Source organism: Chiloscyllium plagiosum, unplaced genomic scaffold (assembly GCF_004010195.1).
Source record: "Chiloscyllium plagiosum isolate BGI_BamShark_2017 unplaced genomic scaffold, ASM401019v2 scaf_7187, whole genome shotgun sequence".
NCBI lineage: Eukaryota > Metazoa > Chordata > Chondrichthyes > Orectolobiformes > Hemiscylliidae > Chiloscyllium > Chiloscyllium plagiosum.
The window spans coordinates 8,059-17,604 of NW_025215025.1; positions in this window are offsets into that span (position 1 = coordinate 8,059).

A 9,546-nucleotide genomic window follows, 5' to 3' on the forward strand; every position below is an offset into this window, starting at 1 on the left:
AATACCAGCCGGTGAGCGGCCAGTATGAAGGATCCCCTACCTTACTCTTGATTCAAACTGATTTCCTACGGCGCTTCTGTGTTTTCCTCGAGACGACAAACAGACGCTGGTCCCTCTGCTCAGCGGGACAAGATTTAAATGTACCAGAGTTCACTCTTTCTGCCGGGTGTTTGCAACTGACTGATCCCATCAGAATCTGAATGGTCAATGGCTTGAGTCCATATCATGTCAAAGGAAATGAACAAAAACCACACAAATTCAAAAACGCGTGGGTGCATCTGTCAATAACTCAAGGTAATGTGAAATTAGAAATTATTCTTTCTTCCCAATACTTTCTTGCCACAGCATCTTTCGGTAGATCAGCCTGTTAGCTCAGGTGGGTCACTAATGCTCCCCATAGCTCCATGATTGCAATCTTTGTGGAAACCGACTTTGCGTGGGTTTCCTCCGGGTGCTCCGGTTTCCTCCCACAGTCCAAAGATGTGCAGGTCAGGTGAATTGGTCATGCTAAATTGCCCATAGTGTTAGGTAAGGGGTAGATGTAGGGGTATGGGTGGGTTGCGCTTCGGCGGGGCGGTGTGGACTTGTTGGGCCGAAAGGCCTGTTTCCACACTGTAAGTAATCTAATCTAATAGCGTTTCTGCTGTAAAAAAGGAATCAGGATGTTAACTCTGGCCCAGATCACGCAGCCAGCCGACATCTTAACACTGTCGTTCCCCTCCTTTTTTTTAAACAAACAGAAAAAAATGACAATGACAGCGCCGACCAAACACAAAGCAGACTCAGGGGCATTCCTCAAAAGCGGACACAAGGGGAAGCTTAATCAAACAAATTCGGCGAGGCCCTCGAAAAACAGCAACGGTTCAAGAAAACCTTGTTGTGGAAAAGGAAATCTTACTTCGAATCAGGAGAGAAGACATGGAACGATTAACGAGTGTTTAAACATGGCCATGCGGCATTGCATCTTTGTTCAGAAAAGGCCACTGTATTCCAATGAAATACAGAGTGTTACAAGTTATATAGTACATCACAAAACCCACTGCTCATTAACTACGCATCTTCGGGGCAGTCGTACGGTCCACATACATTGTCTACTCCTACAGTTTCTTAATGTCTGCAAAACTGCAGTTTTAGCTGGGCAGAAACATAAACCTACAAGGATCATTATTGAAACATACATCATTATGAAGCATAACTTTTGTCGCAGGGGCCAGAGGGGAAGGGCCATTTTCCACTGCAAGGTTATGTTAACAAAACATAGTCCTCAGTTTGGACTCGATAAACAGTTTGTCAGCAGTCGCCGTTTTACTGCAAATATCATTTTGTCAAATATGTTTTCTGCACACTTTTGTGTCAATTCCGGTCAAACCTCTTCTGCACCAACCTTGCAGTGATGACATGGCTAGCCTTTCGAATTCTAATTGTGTTTCTCCGTCCGGTCTCTTTTGCTGCACCAGACTTATTTTCCTAAATCATAAACTCTGGGTTTGCCAGCCTATCCAGGCGCTTAATCTAACGGACCAGACCATAAAAAAATAAACAATTCAGAGGTGGTGGGCTCCGACCTCACTCAGCAGACCAGGCTGAAAGGTAAGTGTGGAGAACAGGCTGAAGGTAGAGACGGAAGGTTTGCCAGCCTATCCAGGCGCTTAATCTAACGGACCAGACCATAAAAAAATAAACAATTCAGAGGTGGTGGGCTCCGACCTCACTCAGCAGACCAGGCTGAAAGGTAAGTGTGGAGAACAGGCTGAAGGTAGAGACGGAAGGGGGCCAGGATTCTTATTATAATAAATTGTCCTGTATTTCGCTCGCAACCGCTTTCCTCACCTTATGATGGACTCTTGCCTGAAACGTCGATTTTCCTGCTCCTCGGATGCTACCTGACCTACTGTGCTTTACAAGCACCACACTAATATCGACTCTGCATTCCTCACCTGAACCATGAGCCTCGCCCTCAGTGGAGACAGATGGCAAGGGAAAATGGCAAATGGGCGCCTACTAAAACATCTGTCAATCTACGTTTCACTCGCATTTCGAATATTTTGCGTTATCCCGACCTGAGCTGGAATGTTGGTCTGCAGAGAAGGCACGTGCCTTGCACGACTGACAATTGGAAAGACTGCTGGCTAGAATTTCTTGACTATGATGGCCTGAGATTGTGGTAAATTGACGAGGGCGCCCTGCTTCTTTTCATTATTTGTTGAGTGTTCTGTACTGTCCATCAGTCCTACCGGTGTGTCTTTGGTCCTAATTGTTTGTCGTGTTTGTATCTGGCTTTGTCGGTGCTGCAGCCTGCCTTGCATGCGGTCACTGAAGGGGATATGAGTGCACAGAACCCCAGACTCTCCGAGGGCAGACAGCCCACAGGCACAGCTCTGCCTTTCTCCCTCAGTGAGAATGGACCACAGCCACTGATTCTTTCACGGAGGTCACAAAGCTGCCAAGGTAAAACATATGTTTCAATTCAAATAGGAGATCCTCTTGTTACAATAGTGTGTTGCTGCAAAAGCACAGCAGGTCAGGAAGCATATGAGGGACGAGTAGGAAGATCGACATTTCGTGCCACAGCCCTCGAAATCCAGCCCCAATGCAAGTCCAAGCTCTGGTCCCAACTCTAATCCAGTACCAGTCCTGATCCTAGCACCCATCCCTGCCATGCCTTCACTTTTCCCCCGGACTTCACCCTCACTGGGGATAAATGTTCAGTCCTCAGTAAAGGCTGCACCTTTACCCCTCTGAGGTCCAGATTCATGAGTTCAAAACACGCTGCGACCTTGAAGTTATTCCGCCTCCGTGCCCACTTTTACAACCTAGACACGTTCTCCCACCTCAAGACACCTCATCCTCCACCTGGACACCACGTGCTGACCTGTACCTGCCTTTGGTCTCTTAATTTCAAACTGCCACCGTGACATCAACTGCCTCAACCTGTCCGACCGCCTCAGTAAATCTAAGCTCTCACCCTCACAATGCGCAGCCCTCCACTCCCTCTGCTGTAACCCGAACCTCACCATCAAACCAGTGGACACAGGGGGTGCAGTGGTAGTTTGGTACACTGACCTCTACACCGCTGAAGCCAGGCGCCAAATCGAAGACACATTCTCCTACCGTCCCCCTGACGAAGCCCTCAACCCCCATCACCAAACCATCATTTCCTAGACCATACACAAGCTCATCACCTCCAGGGATCTCCCACACAAAGCTTCTAACCTCATAGCTCGGGATCCACGCACCGGCTGATTCAACCTCCTACCCTTGATTCACAAGTCTGAGTACCCCGGCTGACTTGTAATCTGAGCCTTTTCCTGCCCCACCGAGCTAACCTCCACCTATCTCGATGCTGTCCTATCCCATTGGTCCAGGAACTCCCTACATACATTCAGGGCACCACCCACCCCCTTGACCTCCTTCAAAACTTCGGTTTTCTCGGCCCCAACTCCTCATTTTCAACATGGACAACCAGTTTCGCTACACCTCCATCTGCCATGATCAGGGCCTTCAAGCCCTCCGTCTCTTCCTCTCCCGATTTCCACACCAATATCCTTCCATTGACACTCTTATTCGTTTCGCTGAACTGGTCCTCACTCTCAACAGTCTCTCCTTGCAATTCTCCCATATCGTCCAGATGAAAGGCTCCAGCCCGAAACTTCGATTTACCTGCTCCCCGGATGCTCCTGACCTGAAGTGCTTTTCCAGCAACACACTCTCAACTCTGATCGCCAGCATCTGCAGATCTCACTGTCTCCCTGTAAATCAGTGAGGCCACTGGGCAGAGGACTATTGGGCAGCCTCAAGCCAGCAACACGCGAATGGGGCCACTCTCTCCCAGCCCTCCCACACACAGCAAAATCGGATTCCTCTATCGTGGCAGCCTCAAACGGCTGCCTACACGGTGGCTGAGTCATTTCCCCAGACTCCGAAATCCTCGGGCTGCCTCGCAAAGGACCCGATCAGGCTGCCTCCATACGCCTCTCCCAGTGTCTGTCAGAAAAAGACAGGATGCACGCGGAGTTGTGAGGAGAGGATTCTCATTTCAGTCTTGCTGAACTCTGGGGCCATCCACTGATCTGCACCTTCCTCTGTCGAACTTTCCTCTCGTTCGCAAACTGGTCCCACCATGGCTATCTCTGTAGTACACATTTTACAGTCGTTATCTGATTTGTCAACTTTTGCATAGATTTTGTCACATCGACAATATGTGTATCATGCCCAGTAGCCTTCCTGGGCCTGCAAACTGTGTGAACGAAAAGCTAGCATTCATTGCTCTCCACAAGGTGTCACGCTCGGAATCCCCGACACACATCTTTCCATGCTTCAGTCTGCCACTTCCAAATGCCCAGTGTCCTGTACGCCTTCAGAATACATCTGTGCCTGATCATATTCGCACTCACCTGAACTTGACCTCCTTGACCCCCTCCTTTCCCTCTTGCCAACAGCCTTTCTCTCCCCCACTACATCCTGCATCTGCTGAGTGGTATTGACAGAGCTGCCTTTGCCAATTGGATTGCACTGCCTCAGGCCCGCAAGAGCAGTCATCACATTGCAGTGTGCTTGTGTACTTTCATCTCGCTCTGACAATCCCGCTGGCCCTGATCGGACTGTATTTTTTGGGCCGACAGGAGGTTGCAGCAGAAGTCCAGCTCAATGCAGAGTAGACTGCACTGCTCTGCTACGATCTGGCTTAGATTCAACCTGTTCCTCCCATGGTCTAGAGCCACTCGCTGCCCAAGAACTAGTAATCATTTACAGCGCGGCTACAACAGCGACCACTGCAATTTGCCCCCATTGACCCTGCCAGTACTCCCTCAGTTCAGATTGCCTAACTAGCGCAGAATGATTTCTGCGAGGGCTGCCTTCTATCATTGCTGGCCACATTCAACAAACAGAGCCCAGCTACTGGCCCCTTTTAAGAAGCACCCCTACTGCTAAGCAACTCTCCAGCCTCGGTGTGGACACAGAACTCAAATTATGCAGTCCGAGTTCTATCTTCCTCATCACATACCATAACACTCAAGCAGGGAAGTGTCCTCCCATCAGTCCGGCAATACAATCTATCACCGTCGGCAACAGTGGGAATCAAATCAGTCATTGATTCCATCTTAAAATATGGCGTCTTAGTGCCTACGACCAGCGCCTGCAATATCCCTGTGCTGCCTATACCAAAAACCACGAGGTCAGGGGTATTGCACTTCACTCATGACCTACGGGAAACCAATTCTGTCGTTTTTACCTGCTCGCCGGTGGTCCCTGAAACTAATGTCATTCTCAACAGTATCCCTGCATCGGCCACTTGCCTCTCTGTTGTCGTCTTCTTTTCAGCCTTTTTCTCCATGAAATTATCCCCTGAGAGCGAGGACATTTTTCTCCTTTACTTACCATCGCTGGCAGTGTACATGCATGCGGCTTGCGCAAAGGTATACCCCACTATGTATGCCTCTGCATACAACGGACGCGTGCAACTCTCCACTTTCCAAGCCAAAGCAAGCTCCTTCTGTGGGCTGATGATTTATTAGTGGTCTTTACCTCCACTGATTCATGCAGACAGGACACTGTTCTCTTATCTCATTGCCTGACTCAGGATGGACACAGAGTCTGTATGGACAAACTGCAACTCTGTCAGAAGAAAATACAATACCTGGGATATGAACTCTCACACAGTATCAGAGCACTGTCTAAGGAGCAGGTGACAGCCATTACTAAGGTCTCCCCAAACGGACCCAGATGTCAGACCCTCATACCATCAGACACTGGCACAGTACGCCATCCGCATCCCCTGTGAGACTCTTCTGTCTGCTGCGCTACCGGATCAGACATCTCCACAAGCTGCGGAACTGCTCGCTCTTATTATCTTTGAAGACACCTCAGCCAACATTTATTCGGACTCCAGATATACATTCGGAGTCGTCCACGACTTCGGCAATATCTGGAAGCCAGAGGATTTATTACATCAGTAGGGAAGCCATTTCACCACACTCAGTAAATTGCTGAAAGCAATCCTCCTACCCTCTGTCGTGGCTGATATATAGTGTGCTGCTAACATCGCTGCCAGTGACTCCATCACTCGCCGAGATACCTCCGCTGACACAGCAGCTCCTGAAGCTATTTACAACTCCACTACAGTCGTACTGCAGACCCGCAGGATACGGGAGGCTCCAGAATCACTTTGACGCCACTGACACTGTACGAGTCGCTAAACAGGCTGCTCCAACGGTGGATAAGGTCCGTTGGATCCGCCGCGGGGCTTGGGAATCACCATTTCGACAACTACTGATGCACCCCATAAGGCGATCTTATCTGACCCAATACCCACCTCCATGTACTAGATCTGGAAGCCCACAGCATTGACCACACAGCGAAGCGGGGGATGATACATGTGGACAGGTAATCTCGGTATGCGATGGGATTTGCTGCCTTGGCCCCAACCCTACTGTCACGCGGTATGATTTGGCTCCAAAACATTGCGGGTTAGCCGAAAGCCAATTATGACCATCTACCTATTCCTGAGGGACCCTTCACCCACCTAGAAGACATTTGTTAAAGAATAAACTCCTAAACAAGGCTTTAAATATATTTTGGTGATTACTGGTATGTTACGAAAGAATGTGGAAGCATTCAACACGAAAAATGATGACGTGAGGACAGCGTGTAAATTTCGGATGAAAGGTGTTATTTCCATCTTCAGAATCCAGGCTAACATTTAAATTGATGAGTGGACCTGGGAATATCATGGAATCATCACAATCCATATCAGCTCCAGTTATCAGGTGAAACGGATGAATGGCATGCTTATAACTATCCTACTAACATTATCCAGGAATCAGGTCTGTCCTGGCCAGATGCCTTGCTTTAGCCCTTTACACAATACGTGGCAAGTTAAACTGGAGCACGGGGCTCACGCTTTTCGGGGTTCTTACGGGAAGACCCCTGCCGACAGTGACCAGGCTCACAAAACTCCCCACAGGTACAGCCCTACTCCTGACCCAGGAGACCCTGCTGGATTACGTTCAAGCTCTTAACAGGGCCATTAACCTTAACCATGATTTGGGAAAGGCAGCAGTGCCAACACTCCACCGTGAGTCACTTCATACTTTCTAACCTGGGCACTACATAATGATCAATTCACTGGAAAAAGATACTCTCATCGAATTGGAAAGGTTTCTGACAACCCGGACAACTGTCAAATTGAATAGAAAACCAGCATGAGACCTGCTGCAAGCGAACTCCACCGCAACCCGCAACAAACAGGAAACACAGCAAAAGTCAGCTCTGCTCCCTGAGGAAATTTCCAGTTGACCGCCGCTATACTGATCATTTCTCTCCTCACCCTGATCATCCTGCCACGGGATGATTGGAAGCGGGGGCATGTAGTGAGAAATTTTATGTGTTCACGAGTTCTGGGTCAAGCCGATGAGATGTTGTGTTTACGCGCATGCCTCCATGCACTCCCAAGAGTAAATTCCCCTGAAACCCATCCCCTTCAAGGAATCAGAAATCAATGGCGGCTGGAACGCGAGAAGTCCTCGAAGTAACCTCTCTCAGCTTGTCACCGGGAATGGAAAGTTACGGGTGTAAATGTGTGGCCCACTGGAAACCCGCAGGGTACCCATTAAAAAAGTTTTGGGATGGTTCTCCGCTTATGCAATGTTTCCAACGATCCCCCGGCACTACCCCTCACAGACTCGACCAGAAAGCGCAAACCCCTGTAATCTATCAGCCTCAAAAACAGCCATCCAATCAGATGGAATGCCGGCTGGCGCCAGTGCATGAACTCGTTGCTCCTCATCCCTGCAGCAATTTAGTCCACAGCAGAAGACAGTTTACTGATCCTTCACATCTTCAACGTTACCAGCCAAAACACCCCTTCACCAAAAGCTAGAGAGAGTTCCAGACCGACCACTTGAGAATCTATAGTTGTCCTTATGCTATTTGTGGCCACAAAGCCTACCTTTCATTATCCTGTCCCAGGAGCTGTTATGTTGCACATGCGGTGCAGTCCCATTTGCATATCATTTCCAGTCTGTCCCTTTTGCGACGCCACCATATCACAGGAAGCAAAGCCTCACCAATCTTGACCTTGTTCTCTCTGTCCTTTCACCCAAATATGCAACCATTCGATTCAAAATAAAAACTTATAAGCTGGCCCCCACCTTGGAGGAGGAAGCCAACGACCAGCTGAATGCCAAAACTGTTGGCATCCCCAATGTGACCCTGCAAAACTGGATGATCCAGGATTATTTGTTGTTCGAGAAAGTGGGCGCATGCACCCTCATCGTTTCCGATTGCTGCACTTACATACCCAAACCCAGTAAGGACATCAGTAACCCAGCCTGGCATTTCCAATACGCTACCGCTGCACTGCTCAAACAAAAACCGAAATGGGACCTATGGAACTGGGCAAGAACTGTGACAGTTTTCCTGGGGTACAGCCTTGCTACAGGGATTCATATTCGTCATTACTATCATCGTCGATATTGCACTTCTTGCATGGCTATTAAAATGTGTTTAAATCGCCAGCGTTTGTGCTTCAAGGTGCTACCCCCGTCATGCTTACCATGCATCAATGAAGGCTCACCCGAACAATAACTTTGCAACTGACACGGAATAGGCAGCTTTGGACTCGGACTCCAAATACTACCCAACTGATGCTGGCCCGACCGTGTCAGATAACCCCCGGTTCTTGCGACACACCCCCTTTACCTCAAATCCAGTTATCAGACAAAAACAAAAAAAGGAGGAATTGTCAGAGAAAAAAAAACCTACTCTGCCTGCCCACTACTTGTTTGCAGAAGCCATGTCCGTTATTAACTAAACACAACATACGTAAAATGCCTCAAATTGACCACGATCAGCTAAGTAACAAAACAGCAAAACAAGCCATTTTCTAAACAGCTTCCAGACTCAATGAATACACTCCTTGGATGATCTGACAACAGTATTCCGAGCTCACAATCGCATCACCTCTACCGAAGTGATGCAAGAACATCCCCAGTCGCCTCAAGTACTGAACCACACAAAGCCGACCTAGACTGAGTGACACCTGATTCGACGGAAGATTGCACACCACCCTGCATAAGCATTGAAACGAGGATACTGGAGATGAGCACCTGCACCAGACGAGGAACGGACACCCCTGTTACAATTACATTCTTTTTTCCATTCAATATAATTGAATTCATATTGTCTTGGAATTAACAATGCACGACTGGAACACGGATGTAACACTATGCACACTACTTGTATCTACAACACGGGATAGAGAATCCTGGAATTACTTGTGCAGTGTGTCCATGCTGTCCCATTCCTATCAATTTCTCTTGCCCATGATATCGTCAGAAATAAACCAGTATTTGTCTATTTCACAGATCTGTGTGTGACCTCTCTTTGTCATTGACCTTTCTCCACCAGTATTGCTTTGCCATACATAAAATACTTCGTTTACCAGTTTTTCTGTTCAGTGCCAATCAATAGATGAAATTACATATTCGCATTTGTCTGAACTGAATCTCATCGGGACACTCCCAGTCTACAGTCTGGCCAGCTATA